Below are 18,838 nucleotides of genomic sequence, written 5' to 3'. Positions count from 1 at the left end.
ACCTGACACTTGGTGTAGACAGTACTGGGTTGACAGAAGAATTCTTCCATCAACCTAGCTAATGCCTCTAGGGGAGGTGGGTTTCCTACAATGATGGGAGAACCTCTCCTGTTGCTGTAGTGAGTGGTTACTCTGAAGTGCTACAGTGGTGCAGCTGTATTAAGTGTAGACAGGACCTAAATGACTCATAATCTTTAATGTATTTATCCTCACAACACCTTTGTGAGGTAGGGAAGTGCTATTATCCCCATTTTATAGATGGGGAACTGGCCAAGGGCCTGTGTACACAAACATTTAGTTTGCAACAAGCTGGGATGTGAATCTACCCCTCACTGTCCTGCCAGGCATTGACTGTCCATGTGGATTCTGTTGATATGCTCTAACAATTAGTTAATGTGCTTCAATCTAGTCCTCTCGTGAAAGTGAATTAATGAACTGTTAATGTACATCAGCAGGGTCCACATGGATAATGCCTGACACTGGTGCCTGGTTAGTGCCTGAGGTAGGGTAGATGCACACTCCAGCATGCTGCAAACTAAATGCTGATGTAGACAGTGACTTGCCTAAAGAAATGGAAACGGTTGGTTTACCAAATCACAGGCTAGCACCCTGCCCATTGGCCTATCCTTCCTCTCCTTCAGTATGACCAGAAATCATCACACTCTGCCTGGGCTGAAGGAAAGTTTAGCACCCTCACCCAGAAAACCCTGACTCCAGCTCCTTGTTTAAATCTGGGTTGTTAGCTCAAGCACCTCAGATACTAATAACCAGGACCCAGTTCTGCAGCTATGGAGTGTTCTAATGAATTACCAGTCTGGAATAGAGAACTGGCTAAAGTCAAATAATTGCACCCGAAAAAATGCTTTCACTGACTTCCTACACAACAGAATTCCTTAGGAGCCTGGTTATTCAGCCTCCAGCCAATGTTTTATTTGGCATCCAACGTCAGAAAAGACGTCCGATCCTAATCAATCATGCAATGCCAGCAAGAAACAAACAAAAGCCAGAACAGTAGTGGGAAGGGACCATTGTTCAAAATACTTAGAGATGATGTTGCTGTATTTTTAACACCATCAATAAAAGTCCTTTGAAATGACTGGCCCCTCCTTTCACAGTTGCCTGCAGCGAGGGTTCTGGGAATAGGACGGGGGATTAGGCTGCTTATTAGAAGGTAGTTAAGTGATGGCAGTATCATAAAACATGTAAAAACCTTTCAAAAAACCCAAACCCCTTCCTCACTTGATAGCCAACTAAGCTGTGGAGGGAGGGCAGTCCTTGTGTAGGAGCAAGTGGCATTGAAGCCAGCAGGGTTTTGTTTGCCCACAGACAGAACAGAGGATCTGAGAGAGCTTATTAAAAGCTGTCTGACATGATTTAATATAAGTCATGGTGTTTTTAATTTTTGCTTTCTATTATTTGTATTGTGGTAGTTCCTGGATGCCGTTATCAGAGAGCAGGACTCCCAGTGCCTATACATGAGCTTGCGCTTGTTTATTAGCCACTATAATATGTTGTGCACCTTTCCAGCAGAGGATTTCAAAGGGCATGACGAGCATTCATTCATTAACATCTCACAAGACAGGTCAGTATTCTCGAGTCCTGATTTACAGATGAGAAAAGTGAGGGGGTGTCTACACAGCATTTTGGAGGGAGCAGGAGGGAGCCTCCCAGCCCACTTCGCTGGACTCAGGCTCGCAGCACCGGCACAAACGCTCTAAAAGAGCTGTGTAGCCAGTGCTTTGAAGTTGTGGCTCGAGTCGGACCTCGGACTCTGAAGCCGTGGGAGTGGCAGGGGATGGGCTTCATGTGTAGTCTGACTTCCTGTCATCACAGCCCACTACCACCACCACCACCTGCACTCAAAACCCAGCCATCAGGATTTCAGACACCGTAATCTTGCCCTCAGGAGCCTAAACTGTTGTGTGCCACAAGCAGAAAACAGAAGGGACTGAGGCCTCTGCCATGGCAGCACACTGATAAAGTGAGAGAGACCCAGATGATTCTGGCATTGTGACCTGTGCCCCGTGCAGCAGAGGAAGATGAACCCCTCCCTCACGCCCCAGGTCACTGCCAAGTTGACCTGCAGGAAAAGTCTCTTCCTGACCCCACCTATGGCAATCAGTCAGAGCCTGAATATGTGAACAAGAACAAGCCAGCCATACATCAGAGAAAAGAGAATGATCTGTACTACCTCAAAGCACCCGTCTAGCGTCCCATCTCAAGCCGTGGCCATCTTTGATACTTCAGAAAGAGACTCAGGGCTTGGCCACACTTGCAAGTTAGAGCGCATTAAAGCAGCCCTGGGCACCCTAACTCCTGAGGTGTTCACAATGGCATGGCACGTAGAGCGCCTGGACTGTGCAGCTGGAGCGCTTCTGGTAATCCACCTCCATGAGAAGCATAAAGCTTGCTGCGCCCCGGCTGAAACGCCTGGGCGTCAGTGTGGATGAGGTGTTGCATCACCGCACTGTGATGGCCTCTGGAAACATCCCATAATCTCCTGAAGTCAAGTGGCCACTCTTCTCATTGTTTTGAACTCGGCTGCAGGCATGCGGATAGCCCCTTTCAAAACTCCATTTCTGGCAGCCGGCATGTTTATCTGCTCCGGGACAAACCAGACCATTAGTATGGAATGCTGCTGTTGTGAATGTGGGGGGCGAGGGAGGTCTGCTGCTGCCTGAACTTACAAGACAGCATGCTGACACACTCTCAGCCCCCCAAAACACACTGTCTCTCCCCGCGCATACACACACCACACTCCCTGTCACACTCCACCGCTCCCCACCATTTGAAGAGCATTTTGCAGCCACTTGCGCACTGGGATAGCTACCACAATGCACTGTTCTTTGTGGCATTGCAAGATCTGCTAATGTGGCCAGCCAGGGCGCTTGCAGCTGACAGTGTAAACACATGGAAGCATTTTCCTGCTGCGATCTCCGAAAGCTGGTTTAACTCCCAGCGCTCTACATCTACAAGTGTAGTCAAGCCCTCAACAAAAACAAAAAAAAACAAAAAAACCCAACCCAGAATACAGCAGAAGGGGCAAAAAATCCTATCCTGATCCCTGCAGGTGACTGGCTGATGCCCTGAACCATAAGATTTTTAGAAACTTAAGATGTGAACTGTGAGGGACCCATAGGGCTGCTGAGCGCTGCCTCCCACCATCACAAGCAGCCCTGTCATATGATCTCATAAATGTCTCATACTTTCTCTTAAAACTAATGGTTTTCCCCCACAATTCCTATGGGGAGGCTGTTCCAGAACTTCAGTCCTCATTAGAAAATGCCTAATTTCTAACCTGAATTTGTTCATGACCAGTTTATAACCATTTTTGTGTCAACATTGACCTTTAGCTTGAATAGCTCTTCACCCTCCCTGGTGTTTATCCCCCTGCTGTATTTATAGAGAGAAATCATATCTCCTTTCAGCCTTTATTTTGCTAGGCTAAACAAGCCAAGTTCTTCCAGTCTCCTCTCATGAAATAGGCCCTTCCATCCCCTGCTCAACCTAGTAGTTCTTCTCTGCACCTGGTGCAGTTTGAATATATCTTTCTGAACAGGGGTGACCAGAACTGTATACAGTATTCAAAATGAGGTCTTACCAGTGCCTTGTACAGTGACATTAATACTTCTCTGTCTCTAATGGAAATGCCTCGCCTGATACATCCCAGGATCGCATTTGCCTTTTTTGCAGCCATATCACATCGGTAGCTCATAGGCATCCTGTGATTGACCAACACACCCAGGTCTCTCTCTCCTCTGTCACTTCAAACAAATAACCCCTGAGCTTATAGAAGAAATTTTTATTATTAGAGCCTAAGTTCATGATCTTGATGGACTTGCTACAGTAAGCATGTTGGAGTTGATTCTCCAAACTAAAAAGTGAATGTTTAAAATTTATATAATTATCACCTAAAGCAGGGATGGGCAAACTACGGTCTTAGGGCCGGATTTGCCCTGCCGGCCATTTTAATCCAGCCCTTGAGCTCCCACTGGGGAGCGTGGTCTGGGGCTTGCCCCACTCCAGCCGGGGAGCAGGGTCGGGGGCCACTCCATGTGGCTCCGGGAAGCAGCAGCATATCCCCCTTCCGGCTCCTACGCATGCGAGCATCCAGGGGGCTCCGCTCTGCATGCTGCCCCTGCCCCAAGCACTGCCCCCGCAGCTCCCATTGGCTAGGAACTGCAGCCAATGGGAGCTGCAGGGCAGTGCCTGCACATGGGGCAGCGCACAGCAGAGCCACCTGGCTGAGCCTCTGCGTAGGAGCCAGAGAGGGAACATGCCTCTGCTTCTGGGAGCTGCTTGAGGTAAGTGCCAGCTGGAGTCTGCACCCTTGATCCCCCTCCTGCCCTCCGAACCCTGCTATTCCAGCCTGGAGCATCCTCCTGCACCCCAAACCCCTCATCCCCAGCCCCACCCCAGAGCCTGCACCCCCAGCTGGAGCCCTCACCCCATCCCGCATCCCAAACCCCTGCCCCATCCCTGAGCCCCCTCCCACCCTCCAAAGCCCTCAGTCCCAGCCTGGAGTCTACACCTCCAGCCAAAGCCCTCACACCCCCCATACCTGAACTCCCTGCCCCAGCCCAGAGCCCCCTCCCATACTCCAAACCCCCCAGCCCGGAGTCCCCTCCTGCACCCCAAACCCCTCATCCCCAGCCCCACTCCAGAGCCCGCACCCCTAACCCCAATTTTGTGAGCATTCATGGCCCGCCATACAATTTCTATACCCAGATGTGGCCCTCAGGCCAAAAAGTTTGCCCACCCCTTACCTAAAGCATGGTCCAGGCCACTAGATCTCAAGTAGGAGAATCCAATAAACTAGATTCTCTCTCTCTCCTTTTCTTTGTAGTCTTTTTTACTACAAAGTAGTAAACAAAAGGTAGATTTAAAAACAGAAGATCTGGCAAACAATCCTACGGTTTGGGTATCATAGTTTGGGCACCCCTTGTCCAAATCGCTTGAGACCTTACAGAAAATGTTTTCCTCTGCCCCAACCCCAGACTTCCAGTTTGAAGTAAATATAACTTTTGTGGTTTTAGAGGGGCTGCCAAAATTGAGCTCAGCTGAAACCTAAACTATGGAGCAATTATTGTTTCACCATTTTATTTTGCAGTGATCTTGACAGTCAAAATACTAATAAAGACAATAGATCTTGATTTAGTAGCAAGCTACTCCAAAGCTATTCTTACATGTGTCTCAATGGCTGTGTTTTGAAAGGAACCTCACCATTCAAGCTGCGAGCTCAGCTGCTTAGGCTGGTGGATTGGAAGCAGAGTTATGTTCACTGGAAATGCTGCTGAACAGAGGAGAACACTGTCTTAGACATGATTCTGGAATGCAATAAAATTATTTAGTTCTGGGAAACTTTTGTTTCCACTGGTATTATTGAAGGGAAATATGAGCCTGATCCTGAAAACCTTACTCTAGTGAGTAATTCTCTAATTCATGCACCTACAGGAAACAAATGATGGTGAATGGAGGGAAAATAAGACACAGAAATATTCTTATTTCATGAGCTTGTGAGACTGCATAAGAGAAAACATGCAAAAGAAAGTCCATGAATTCTGAGCATGGAAAAACTGGAAGGAAAAAATATGTATACATTTCATTGAAAGCCACAGGTAAACATTGGTCATTGTCTTGTGGTTAGGTCAGCACACTAGGCTGGAGAAACAGGTTCAGGAGCGACCTGAAGAGTTTTTCTTAGGGACTTGATTTTGCAATTTTTGCTCACCCAAAACTCACCTCAAAGAACTCCAGAACTGGCTCTAGGCTGGATCACATCTAGCAGCAGTGGATCTGATGTTGGCGGGTGTTGGGGAAAGTCACCAGGTTGAAATGCTCTTAGGGCCAGATTGTGTAAATCAGCATAGCTGCATTTTTAAGTCAAAGTGTGGTTATGCTGATTTCTTCCAGCTGAACATCTGCCCCTCAGCCTCTGGGAATGGGAATAAAGTGTGAATTGTGCTGATGCGTCCCCAAACAGCTGTTTTCAGAGTCTCCTTACAGTCTCAGATGAGGCTGTTTGTCCTCTTATCTGGAAGTCCTTGCAAGGATCACTCATGAGGATTTCTGCTTAGCATGGATACTTATACTGAGAGAATTCCCTAAAGAGGTAAGGTGATTCTTAGCACATGTCCTTGCCAGTCTGTTGGGTAAGGGAAAATCTGTTTAGTCCCACACAGTGATGGATAAAAATGTCTTCTGTGAATTATTTTGGGGTTTGGTAAGTCTGACAAAATCAAGTGCTTTCCGACAGGTACAGCCACAGACATTGTTTGGCATGTATCAAAACCCTTGCTGAATAAATATATTGACACTCTCTATATAATCAGTGTGTGTATGTGGTTTTTTGGTTGTTTTTGTTTTTTTGTTATTAAGCAGTGGCTAAATCTTTGACTCTACCATGTAACTCCTTACAAGCATCTGTCTTTAGCTTAAAAAAAAATAAAATGGCTTAGCTGACTTGTGCCTTAAAAGCAAAAATGCCCAATAGTTCTTTTGAAGAACTATTAATTAATCATCTGGAAATTCACTTTAACAGGTTTTCAGCCTTAGTGTCATATTTTTAAAGAGATTCCAATTAGTGCGCAATTGTAAATCAATGCGAAGCAAGGGAACAGCGGAGAACTGAGTGCTGTGTATAACATCAATTAACCCAACAAACCAACTTCAGTATTCTTCCTTTACTAATAAGTGAGGCAGTTAAACACTGTTTTGGTGGAAATACAAGTCAAAACATAAGACAGCTAAAGGTAAAATAGTCTTAATATTTTAAAAATGCACACAGGGAAAGTAATGACAGGAATGATCTTTGCACTTTATTTCAGACAATTGTCCATTCATTTGTAGAGACACGAGGCAGGTGAGATAATATCTTTTATTGAACCAACTTCTGTTGGTGAAAGAGAAACTTCCGAGCTACACAGAGCTCTTCTTCAAGTCTTCTGAAGCTCTGTGTAAACTCGTCTCTTTCACCAACAGAAGTTGGTCCAATAAAAGATATTATCTTACTCACCTTGACTCTCATATCGTGGGACCAACACAGCTATAACAACACTGCAAACATTCATTTGTAGTCATCTTTTAAAAAGTTAGCAAACCATTATATTTTTCAATGCCATTCTGGATTCTCCAGCCTTCTGATCAATTTCATCTCAGAGATCTTTCAGCATGGCATAATTGACTCTGCACAGTAGTTGGTGGTCAGACTGGAAGAAGTGGTACTCTCCCAAGCTGGGCTCATGACCCAAGCTCCACCCACATGTGATCACAAAAATTATAGCTGTCACTGATATTAATGAAACATGCATCAAAAGGGAAGAATAAATCCCTTTGTAAGAGCGAGAAGAATCACAGTGAGATGCTATAGACAAGTTAGATAATATAGCACCTCATATTGGTTCAATAAATAATTTATGTAAGTGGTTGGACCCAAAAAAAAAGAGAGAGAGAGAGAGAGGAGAGATGCATTTAAGCATGTTTCCTAATAATTCCCAATGTATTAATAAATTAGTATTACTCTTTGCATTTCATTAACCAGTAGAAATCTGGTTAGAGTAAGCACATTTAATAATTTAGTAACATCTGGAAAAAAGTGATACACTGCTATTATCGGTCTGTATTTTGATGACCAAGACTAACAGAAACCACAGCTCCACTTAGAAGAGGTTCATGAGAAGATAAAGATGTCAATTTTTTGTGCATCTGATAATATTGGATTGATTAGATCACAAAGAAATTGAATTTCCAGCTAGTCAACGTATGGTTATGTACTGTTACTGTAAAACCAGCAGTATTGTGTAGAGAAACAAGCAAAGTACAACTTTTATCTCAATATAAAAAGAAACCTGGGGTGATTGGCAGAAGCTCCCAGGTCCCTTGACTCTGCTCACTAACTCTGATTATCTTTAAATCAGTTATGTAGCAGTTAATAATATTACTGCATTTTAAAATATTTTGTATGTATGTAGGCGCTCAAAGTGCCTTACAAATATTAACTCAGGGCTCAGAAATAGCTGATATGGGCCCAAATGTTATATTGCACTTCTCTGAAGCTACTATCTTGTTCTTCAGAATCTGAGTTTTCTTTCTTGTTGGGTTTTTCTTTTAAGTCTCTAGCTGTTATGGCTATGGAGAAAAACCTCAAAAATATGACTCAAGTATAACTGTTGTAGAGAATTCAGAGAGCCGAGAACAATAGCTCTGAAAGGTGTGAACTTCCCTAGTCATCTCAGTGAGGAGTTAACTCAGATGCTCCATGATAGTAAATTTAAATGTTAACATTGATAGTTGTTTCATCCCTTGTGTAGGAAGGGAGAGGGAATGTCATGGATCTGCACAATTTACTGTAAGTGACATCTCATTTTGGTGCTATAGATGGCTGGTGTTTGGGAGATGCCACTACAGTACTTATTTCCCCCTCAGGCAAGAAGGAGAGAAGGCCAAGGAGCCAACCATGGGTATGTTCAAGCCCCAAAGCCCAGCTGAGGCAAGAGGCAGCACAAACTTATTTTGAATATTTGAACCATCTACTGTGATCTTATTCTGGTGATTCACATAGGTGGAGCTTATTTTGTGGGTGGAGCTTGGGAGAATACCACTGCCTCTTTCTCCCCATCTGAGCCCTGCTAATTAAACTTCAGCACCTTTGTAAAGTATGCAAGCATTATCATGTACCCCATTTAACAATTGGGTAATTTGGAGAGAGGGAAATTATCCTAGTGACCAAATCTAGTCTCCATCTGATAATGTTCTAAAATTAGCTACTGGGATCCTGGAGTTTCAGCTGTACATTAATTCTTGTGTTGCATGTAAATAAATAACCAGCCAAATAACAAGTGAACCTCCCCTGAAGTTAATATACTTGCGTCCAGTTACACAAGTGGTGTGTTGGGCCGAGTATCTAGTTATATAGAGAGAAATGTCACAGACTTCCCCTTTTGTGAGGTACAAGGCAACATACTCACTTTATAACATGGTAGAAATGCAACAGGGTACTTGTGAATTTCTCCTATGCTAATCAGATTAGTTTTATGTGTAAAAGAAAGAAATGTAGCCATAAAATGTTTTGCAACTGACATACCTCTATTGCCATGTTCTCTCTAAATAATTTCTACTTGTGTTCTCATGCATACAAAATTACACTATTAACAGAGCTGTAGAATCTATTCAGAGCTGTAAAGTAGTCATGATTTTCTCGGATCCTGTATGCAGAGATGTCACTGAATTCAGATGAATTTCCATATGATGGCACAGTGCCATTCCACCCACAAAGGGGAAAAGGAAGGGCAATACCAAATGTAGGAGCCAAAATTTCTAAAGTTTCCAAAGCCAAAGTCTTTGTGTGTGGGGGGGTGTTGTTTAGTTGAGTCTGAAAAAAACGAAGTCCTTCAATAACAGTCCATTTCTCTCCAAGGAAATGTTGCAAAGTGTAGTATTACATGTTCAAACCCTTTTTTACTGGTAAACATTGTGGCAAGGCTCAGTGGTTCCAAGGGCAATTTATAGCAGCTGCAGATCAGGCCCTTCATCTCTCTTTTCTTGTAATTTGGATATTCTACAGGCAAGGAGGTTTTCCTCAAACTTCATCTTCCTGGTAGTGGTGAAGCCTCAGGTTTCCCCATCCCTTAAGAGTAAAATGCTGTTTGCTCTTTTTCCTATTATGTTAAGACAAAACTCTGCCAAGAATATAAAAGCTCTAAAAGGAGGGGAAGACATTGGCTCTCTAGAAGCTGGTGATGACATTTCACCAGCAGGGAACAGACAGCAGAAATATCTTGTAGGGTCTAGTCTCCTTTCTTTGTGTGTCTGAAACTCCCATTGATTAATGACATTATTCTGTCTAGTCTCCCTGGAATTCCCCTCTGCAGTTGACTAAGGTGAGACCATAATAATTCCAGCAGGCACACCATTCAATATGCATGCCCAAGCGCAGACACACACGCCAAATATTACAAGTCTTCACTGCTTTGTGTGTTATTTAATTTTGCTTTCAACCTACAGAAACTGAAGATGGTCCATCAATAAAAGCAGCTCCCACAGCCTTTGCTGATTTATAGTTTGTAACATTTTAACATTCAAAATGGGAGAAAATAAATCTGATATGCAGTGGATGAAAGTCTATGGGATATTTTCACCTCTCAAAGGATGCCAGGTAACTGTCATTAATATTAACAAGAGATTCATCAAGAGGGGAATAAACCCCCTTGCTTGGCCAAGAAGAATCACAATGAGATAGTGTAGGCAAGGTAGAGAATGTGACACCTTTTAATGGTTTGATAAATAAATGCTTTAGAGACAGAAGGAAAAGAGAAGTATCTGAACATTTTCTTCCCAAACATACTGGCTTTTGGTATCACAGTGCTGCTTCCATGCCAGGTTTATGGGCAAGATCTTTCTCCCTGGTAAGGTTGATTTGTGCTTGTCTGGTGGGGGAAAGCAGTCAGCTAGAATCCCAGAGCATAGGGGAATCCTTGTGTGGTTTAAGGTTGATATACCCATTCCCTTCCTGGCTACAGCATAGGAAGCATATATGGGGAAAGAGGGTAGAGATAGAGGAGTTAAAGCAAAGGTAACTTAAATATAAGGAAAGAAATGTTGATGTGAACTATACATTTGAAGGAGAAGTAGGGAAAATAGTTAAGGATCAAAAAGACAGATAAAGATTTCTGAGATATGTATAAGAAATTAAAGGAATTTGAAATGCTTGGCAAATAACCAGAAGCCCAAGGAAACAACTAAAGAGATGATTATGTGAATTAACAGTGTTTACTCAAAGACATTCCTGTGCACGAAACATGTTAGTAGGTTGGAGAGGCAATCTGCTGGTGATAACTGTGACTCTTGGTGCATGAGGAATTCAGGATACGTTTGGTTGTCTGGCTTTTGTATGTGGGCATGAATCTACTGCTCATGAAAGCACTGACTAGAGACTGAAGTCTTCCACCTACACAACAATGCAGTATAGATAATACGCAGGGTGCCCTGTGCATGTGTCTCAGCCATGTTCTGGAGACAGAAGATACCTAAAGTGTTATTGAACTTAAAAGAAAACATATATTTTAAGTAGCTCATAAAAAGTGGACTCAATAGAGGTAAAACTAGACTCAGAGAGTAATTTACTAGCTAATGAGTTCTATGTACATATCTGACTTTCTTAGATAGTTTCTATTACTTTGAACTAAAACCATAGTAATATTTTCACACTCTTGTCTTTTAATTATGTGCGTGTTTGTTTTTCCTTGACGAGGAGATAGCCAGATAATGGCAAATCCCTAGATAACTGAGGGCAAGTGATTATGCTCTTCTGCCTCTCATCTCTTTCTCTTGCTCAATAGCTTCCATAGCATCTTGACTGCTTGAGAATCCATGCAGCTATGCTGGTTTCAACACAGCATCAGCAGTCACAGCGCCGCTCAGCGAGCGCTGAAGGGAAACTGCTGCTGTGTGTTCATATTGCCTGCGCAATGGCGTGTTCACGCTTCCGGCACTTGCAGCGGTATTCGGAGCGGTGCACTCTGGGCAGCTATCCCACAGAGCACCTCTTCCTCTTCTGCCGCTAAGAGTTGTGGGAAGGTGGAGGGAGTCGCGGGGCATCCTGGGTCCTGTCCCAGTGCCCCGTGATGCCTTGCTTCGCATCCCAGCAATCCCTGTGCTTCCGTCCGCATTTGGTGCCATCTTTCAACAGTTTGTGTACTGCACACCTGCCTCTTCGGGCTGCAGGAATGGATCCCGAACTGCTGACCAATATGCTGCTCACTTTCGCTAACACGTCACGAGGGGCAGTGGAGTTATTCCTTAAACTACAAAGGCAAGAGGAGTGTGACATTGATCTCGCCACACATAGTAGCTATGACATGTGATTGCTTGTGGCATTCACGGAGGTGCTGACCACAGTGGAACATCACTTTTGGGCTCGGGAAACAAGCACTGAGTGGTGGGATTCCATCGTGATGCACATCTGGAATGACGAGCAGTGGCTGCAGAACTTTCGGATGAGGAAAGCCACATTCATGGGACTGTGTGATGAGCTCGCCCCAGCCCTCCAGCACAAGGACACGAGAAGGAGAGCTGCCCTGCCATTGGAGAAGCATGTGGCGATTGCACTGTGGAAGCTGGCTACTCCAGACTCTTACCGATCGGTCGCTAACCAGTTCGGAGTGGGAAAGTTGACCGTTGGACGCGTGTTGATGGAAGTGTGCAGGGCCATTAATTGCATCCTACTCCAAGAGACCATGACACTGGGCAACGTGCATGACATTATGGATGACTTTGCACAAATAGGGTTCCCTAACTGCGGAGAGGCAATCGATGGCACGCATATTCCAATTCTAGCACCAGACCACCTAGCCACCGAGTACATAAAATGGAAGGGGTATTTCTCTATGGTTCTCCAGGTGCTTGTGGATCACCATGGGCATTTCACGGACATTAATGCAGGCAGGTCCGGAAATGTGCATGATGCACGCATCTTTAGGAACACTGGCCTGTTCAGGAAGCTGCAAGCAGGGACTTTCTTCCTGGACCAGAAGATCACTGTAGGGGAAGTCAAAACGCCCATTGTGATCCTGGGAGACCCCGCCTACCCCTTAATGTCGTGGCTCATGAAGCCATACACGGGGCAAGTTGACAGCAGCAAGGAGCAGTTCAACAACAGGCTGAGCAAGTGCAGAGTGTGACTGTTGAGTACCGTCTGGCACTGCCTATATGGGAGGCTGGACCTGGCCAATGACAATATTCCTATGCTTGTAGCTGAGTGCTGTATGCTCCATAATATTTGTGAAGGGAAGGGTGAAGCTTCACTCAGGGCTGGACCGCTGAGGCTCAGCGCCTGGAGGCTGAATTTGAACAGCCAGAGACCAGGGCTATTAGAGGGGCTCAGCACAGGGCCATAAGGATAAGAGATGCCTTGAGGTAGCAATTTGAAACTGAAAGCCACTAATATTTGTTGCTATGCTCAGGAGTGCAGTGCCTGTAATGCTAGGAGGTGATTGTGACTGGTGCAGACGATGCACTATGAAGGTGTAAAAAAATTGCCCATTGCTTTGCAGGCCTCTGATTGCTTTCAAACCAACACAATTCTTTTATTAAAAAACAATAACGAGAGGAGAGAGACAAACAAAAAAACACATCAGCACTGAGGGGGATGGGGGAAGGGAGGGTCCCAGGAGGAGGTGGTTAAAGATTTGTGTATGTCCAGGTATCCTATCCAACCTTCTCCTTTGGAGTACAGTGCAGTGGCGGGTACTGTACTTCAGCAGGGCTAACCTGCAGAGGGACGGGTGTTGAGTGCAGTGGGTACTGGGAGTCCGCAGGGCTGGACTGTGATGGGGCAGGAGTGGAATGCAGCAGGTACAGACTGGAGCCAGGAGGTTAATAGGAGTGTGTTGGCGGTGTCTGGGGGGCGCATGGGAAAGAATTTTGCAACTTCGGCTGCAGGAGAGGGCGGGTGTGGAGCTGCTCGGTTTGAAGAGCTAGTATCGCCTGGAGCGTGTCCGCTTGGCACTCCATAACATTTAAGAGCCACTCCGTGGCTTTGTTCTGGTGCGCCGTGTTCTCCTTTCGGTCCCTCTTCTCGCTGTCCCACCACTCCTTCAAGTCTTGTTTTTTGGCTGCGCAGTGCATCATGACCTCATGCAGAAAGTCCTCTTTAGTTCTTCGTGGCCACTTTCTAATTCTGTGCAGCCATTCAGCTGGCGATAAAGAGAGAGGCTGGGCTCCTAAGGTCATATCTGTGAAGCCAAAATGCATCATTTTACAAAATGTGTGTTTGCAACACACAGACCACTGATTTAAAACATAGCCACTATTCACATACCTGTCACTAACTGGCTGACCCCAGGCAAGCACACATGAGCCACAAGACCCCCAAAATGGTGAGTAACCTCAGGGGCAGGGGAAATCAGTGTTCCAGAACCATACTGTACACTGGTGACGTGGCTCTTGGGGAGAGCCAGCACTGTAGAAGGGGCCTTATAATCATTCCCGTCCCCACATTTTCCACAGGCTGTGTTCATTATGGAAGATCTCTCTCTGCTGAGGGTGAGCAGGGAATCAAGGGAGGGTCTTCTCCGAGACTGTGACTTCGGCCCTGGCCCTTATGCGGCTCGCCTGTGTGCAGCAGTGGTCCTCCCCACCGCCCCAAGTGACAGCAGAGTGGCACAGGAAAGTTACCCTTAAAGGGGCAAGAAACAAAGCAACTCTGCCAAAGAACCTGTGGCAGCAGATTGTCCAGTAACTCCATGAGAGTTTCTTGAAGATCTCTGAGGCAGATCCCCGTGACGTGAGGGAGTCAATTGACAGCCTGTTCCGCCGCTCAGACTAGGCATGTGGTGGTACCTGCGTCACACAGACAGAAGCCTGCTTTCTGCAGCCCTCCTGCCCCCAACAACTCGCTGCAGCGATTCCCAAAATCAAAGCTACTTACCAGGGGCCTCCTCTCCAGTTTGCCAACCTCCGACAGCTGTGACTGGCTAGCCCCCTCCAGGGTAGAGAAGGGCTCCTGGCTGCATGCATCTCTGACCTCCGAGTTGTCCTCTGCCTCTGAGTCCCCCTCCCCCTCCACATCCTCATCCAAGATTTCCTCCTCCTGACTTGGTCCACTCTCGACTGGCACGCAAGCCAGCGAAGTATCCACAGGGGACTTTGCAGTGGAGGTGGGGTCGCTGCTGAGTATCGTGTCCAGCTCTTTGCAGAATGGCAGGTTGTGGGTGCCTCCCGCGCCTTGTTGTAGGCATTCTGCAGCTCCTTCACTTTGACTCTGCACTGTAGTGTGACCGAGTCATGGCCCCTTTCTGTCGTGCATCATGAAATCTGTCTGTAGGTATCATAATTCCTACGGGTGGAGCGCAGCTGGGACTGGACAGCCTCCTCTACCCCAAATGCCGATGAGGTCCAGCAGCTCGGCATTGCTCCAAGCGGGGGATCACCTGGTGCATGGAGCAGGCATGGCCACCTGGAAAGATGTGCTGAGACCACTGCACGCATCACCGAGCAAACAGGAAGGGAACTTTCAAAATTCCCAAGGAATTTACGGGATGGGGATGACGGTTGGTCACCTGAGGGCAGGGCAGTAGAGTTCTAACCAATGACCAGAGAGGTGAGAACAGGCATTGGGGGACACCTCCCAGAGGCCAGTCGCAGTGCTGTAATCGACCAGGGTATCTACACCGGCACTGTGGTGCCGTAGCCCCGCCGCAGAAAGCTCTACGCAATTGAGAAGTAGTGCTATCATTGGGCCACAAATAACACCCTCTCAGATTTGTCCTGGTTGTATGCTTTCTCACCTTACATGTAAGATGTAGAGAACTACTTTCAACTGAGACTGATAGCCCAGTTCCTACTGCTTTGATCAGGAGTTTCCTTTTTGTGGCCTACATGGTAATGTTGCAGCCTTGGGAATACAATGGACTAGTTTTGAGCCTCATCTTATGTATGTGCAGGATGCACTCAAAGTGAAAACATGGCTCCACTGAAATCTATGGGAAACCTCCCCTTGACTTCAATAAGGTCAGGATTTCATCCCTCATGAGCTGTCTGACTAGACTAGACACTGATAATTGATTAAATGCGTTCTAATGTGTCTGGCTATTAGTTGACAGATATGACGTTATATAGTCAAGGTGGTAGGCAGCAGTTATTAAGGGAGGGGGAGCCCCTTTTGCTCCAGATATTAAACCACTAACCAATGTGAATCCAGCTGTACGATTGCTGTGGAATCCTTAAATATCTATTTTGAATGCCGAAACAGACCAGAATAATTTTACAGATACCCAAGGCATTGATGGAAACGCTCCTAATCTTAGCAACTGACCCATCTCATTCAAGGTATAAAAGTGAAGCTCTTTTAAAGAAAAAAAAAAAAAAGGGGGGGGGAATCTTTTTCATTTTTTCAAACCACCATTGTTTTATTTGTTACAGTTAAACTTGCACTTCCAATACTGCAAAACACGAATACATTTAGTAAATGTTAGTTTCACACATTTTTTCCAGTAAAAATGAATGAAGGCTCTTGTTTCTACGTTGTTAATCTGTGTTGTCTCATTCCCTTCTTGCCCCTAAAATTCTGGAAGAAAGACACAGGGCAAGGCAGTGGAGAATCAGACTCTTTAGATAGTCACTTATACCTGTGTAAAGTAAATGCAAAATAGGTGTAAAATGTTCAGATCTGGTGATTTATTACACTCACTTTACACAGGTGTAAATAACTGTAATGGTGCAAGACTGTGAAGAATCAGGTCCACAGTTAGTAATTTTCAGAATATGTTTTTTTTTTACCCTCAGGTGCCTTTCCTCATATTGATATTTTTTGGTAGGACTTTGGAGGAGAAACACCATCCTGGATCTTCAAAATGCTGTCTATTGCATAACACTTTTTGAGTAAAAAGAGACATTCCATTTTTACCGATTTTATGTTTCCATCAATGTAGATTGAATGAACAAGTTCTAAGGGATTTCTTAGACTGTAAATTTGTTGGGGAAGGGACTGTCCTTTGACCTACATTTGTGCAGTGCCTCACACAATGGGGTCCTGGCAGTGATGAGCTGCCAAAAATCTTAACAACTGGTTCCCTCCTCACCCCACGAGTGGGTCGTTGCCCACCTCTGCCCCCCGGGACTCCTGCCCCATCCAACCCCCCACGTTCCTTGATGCCCCCCCCCCAGGACCCCTGACCCATCCACCCCCCCTCCCCTGTCCCCTGAATGCCCCCAGAACTGGGCAGGAGGGTCTCGTGGGCCACTGTAGTGGGTGCCCACCCCACCCCTAAGAGCCAGAGGGACCTGCCGGGGGGTGAGGTGGGGAGCTCCCAGGAAGCATCTGGCAGGTCCCTTTGGCTCCTAGGGGTGGAGGATCGTAGCTAGGGGGGGAGCAGGGGGAGTGGCTGCTCCCACCACTGATCACATCAAAAGTGGTGCCTTAGGCTGGAGCACCCACAGGGAAAATTTGGTGGGTGCAGAGCACCCACTGGCAGCTCCCCGCCCCGCCCCACCCCACCCCCAGCCCCAGCTCACTTCACCTCCGCCTCCTCCCCTGAATGCGCCTCCCCGCTCTGCTTCTCCGCACCCCCCCCCCTCGCCGGCTTTCCGCGAATCAGCTGTTCAGCGGGAAGCCTGGGAGGGCTGAGAAGCAGGTGGCGGCTGCCCGCTCAGGCCGAGGGTGGCGGAGGCGAGCTGGGGTGGGGAGCGGTTCCCCTGCGCCGCCGCGCCCCCCCCCCGGTTACTTGCTGCGGTGCAGATGGCCCTCCTCTCGCCCCCCGGCCGCAGCTCACTTCCGCCTCCCTGGGCCTGAGTGCAAAGCCGCCACTGCTTCTCAGCCCGCCCCAGCTTCCTGCACGAACAGCTGATTCGCGGGAAGCCTGGGGGGGGAGCGGAGAAGCAGTGCGGGGCGGTGCATTCAGGGGCGGAGGTGGAGGAGGAGCGGAGGTGAACTGGGCTGGGGGTGGGGTGGGAGCTGCTGGTGGGTGCTCTGCACGCACCAAATTTTCCCCTTGGATGCTCCAGGGCTGGAGCACCCGTGGAGTCGCCACCTAAGGCGCCACTTTTGGCCAGTTAAATTTAGAAGCCCTTTTAGAACCGGTTGTCCCTCGCGGAGCAACCGGTTCTAAAAGGGCTTCTAAATTTAACAACCGGTTCTAGCGAACCAGTGCGAACCGGCTCCAGCTCATCACTGGGTCCTGGTCCATGACTGCGGTTCCTGGGTGCTATTGTAATACACATAATTAGGATAATTAGCAATAATTGGTGACAAGAGAGGGAGAGAGCCCAATAAGCACTGATTTGTAGGAGGAAGTGAGGGAAATTTTCCCATCTAAACTTTCTGTTCTCAGATTCTAAATCATGATAATCATCATAATCTTACATTTATATAGAAATGTTTTTCCTCAAAAGATCCCAAAGCACTTTGCAAACACTAGCTCTGAACCTGCAAAGAGTTCCTTGTGGTCCACCCCTGCACATCCACAGAACACCTTGTAGGATCAGGGCCTTATATTTCAATGGATATGTTCACACACCATGCAACAGCATTCAGGCTTGGGCTGGAGCTCTGGCTCTGAAGCCTAGGGTGGGGGTGCATGAACCCCTCAAGACCAAGTCTGTTGACCTGGACTCTGAGATTGACACTGCCATGGGCTGCTACTTGCTGTGTAGACATACCCTATGACTCTACAAGGGTGCAAAAGTCCTGTCAAGATGTACAAGTGTGCTTAACTTTATGCACTGTGCGTAGTTCAATTGAAGACACTGGGAATGCTCACATAGTGTGTAAAGTTAAACATGTGCACAAATCTTTACAGGACTCGGGCCTAAAATACTATGAGAGAGAGAGAGAGAGAGAGAAAAGAAATTGCTTTCTTTTCAATTTGTTTACTTTACAGAGTTGCCAGCATTTTGTGTATGGTCTTTTTAATGATTTCCCCTGTAAAATCAGTCAGTTTATCTTTTTTCTGTGGGTTTTTCATGCAATGGGATAGAAAAATATTTAAACTAAGAAAATTCTACTGACTCTACTACCTGGAGTGATTTTTAATATTAAGGAAAATTATCATTACTTTCCTATTATTTTTAAAGTGTTGCCAAATCTTGTGATTTTTATCACAAGTTTCATATTTGGTGTTTTCTTTAGCGGGCCAGTTCCTTGAGTTATGTGACAGGTTTCAGAGTAGCAGCCATGTTAGTCTGTATCCGCAAAAAGAAAAGGAGTACTTGTGGCACCTTAGAGACTAACAAATTTATTTGAGCCTAAGCTTTCGTGAGGTACGTTCCACTGAATGCATCCGATGAAGTGAGCTGTAGCTCACTAAAGCTTAGGCTCAAATATATTTGTTAGTTTCTAAGGTGC

The sequence above is a fragment of the Chelonia mydas genome, chromosome 2 (genome assembly GCF_015237465.2).
Source record: "Chelonia mydas isolate rCheMyd1 chromosome 2, rCheMyd1.pri.v2, whole genome shotgun sequence".
NCBI lineage: Eukaryota > Metazoa > Chordata > Testudines > Cheloniidae > Chelonia > Chelonia mydas.
Note: the sequence above shows the minus strand (reverse complement) of the source record.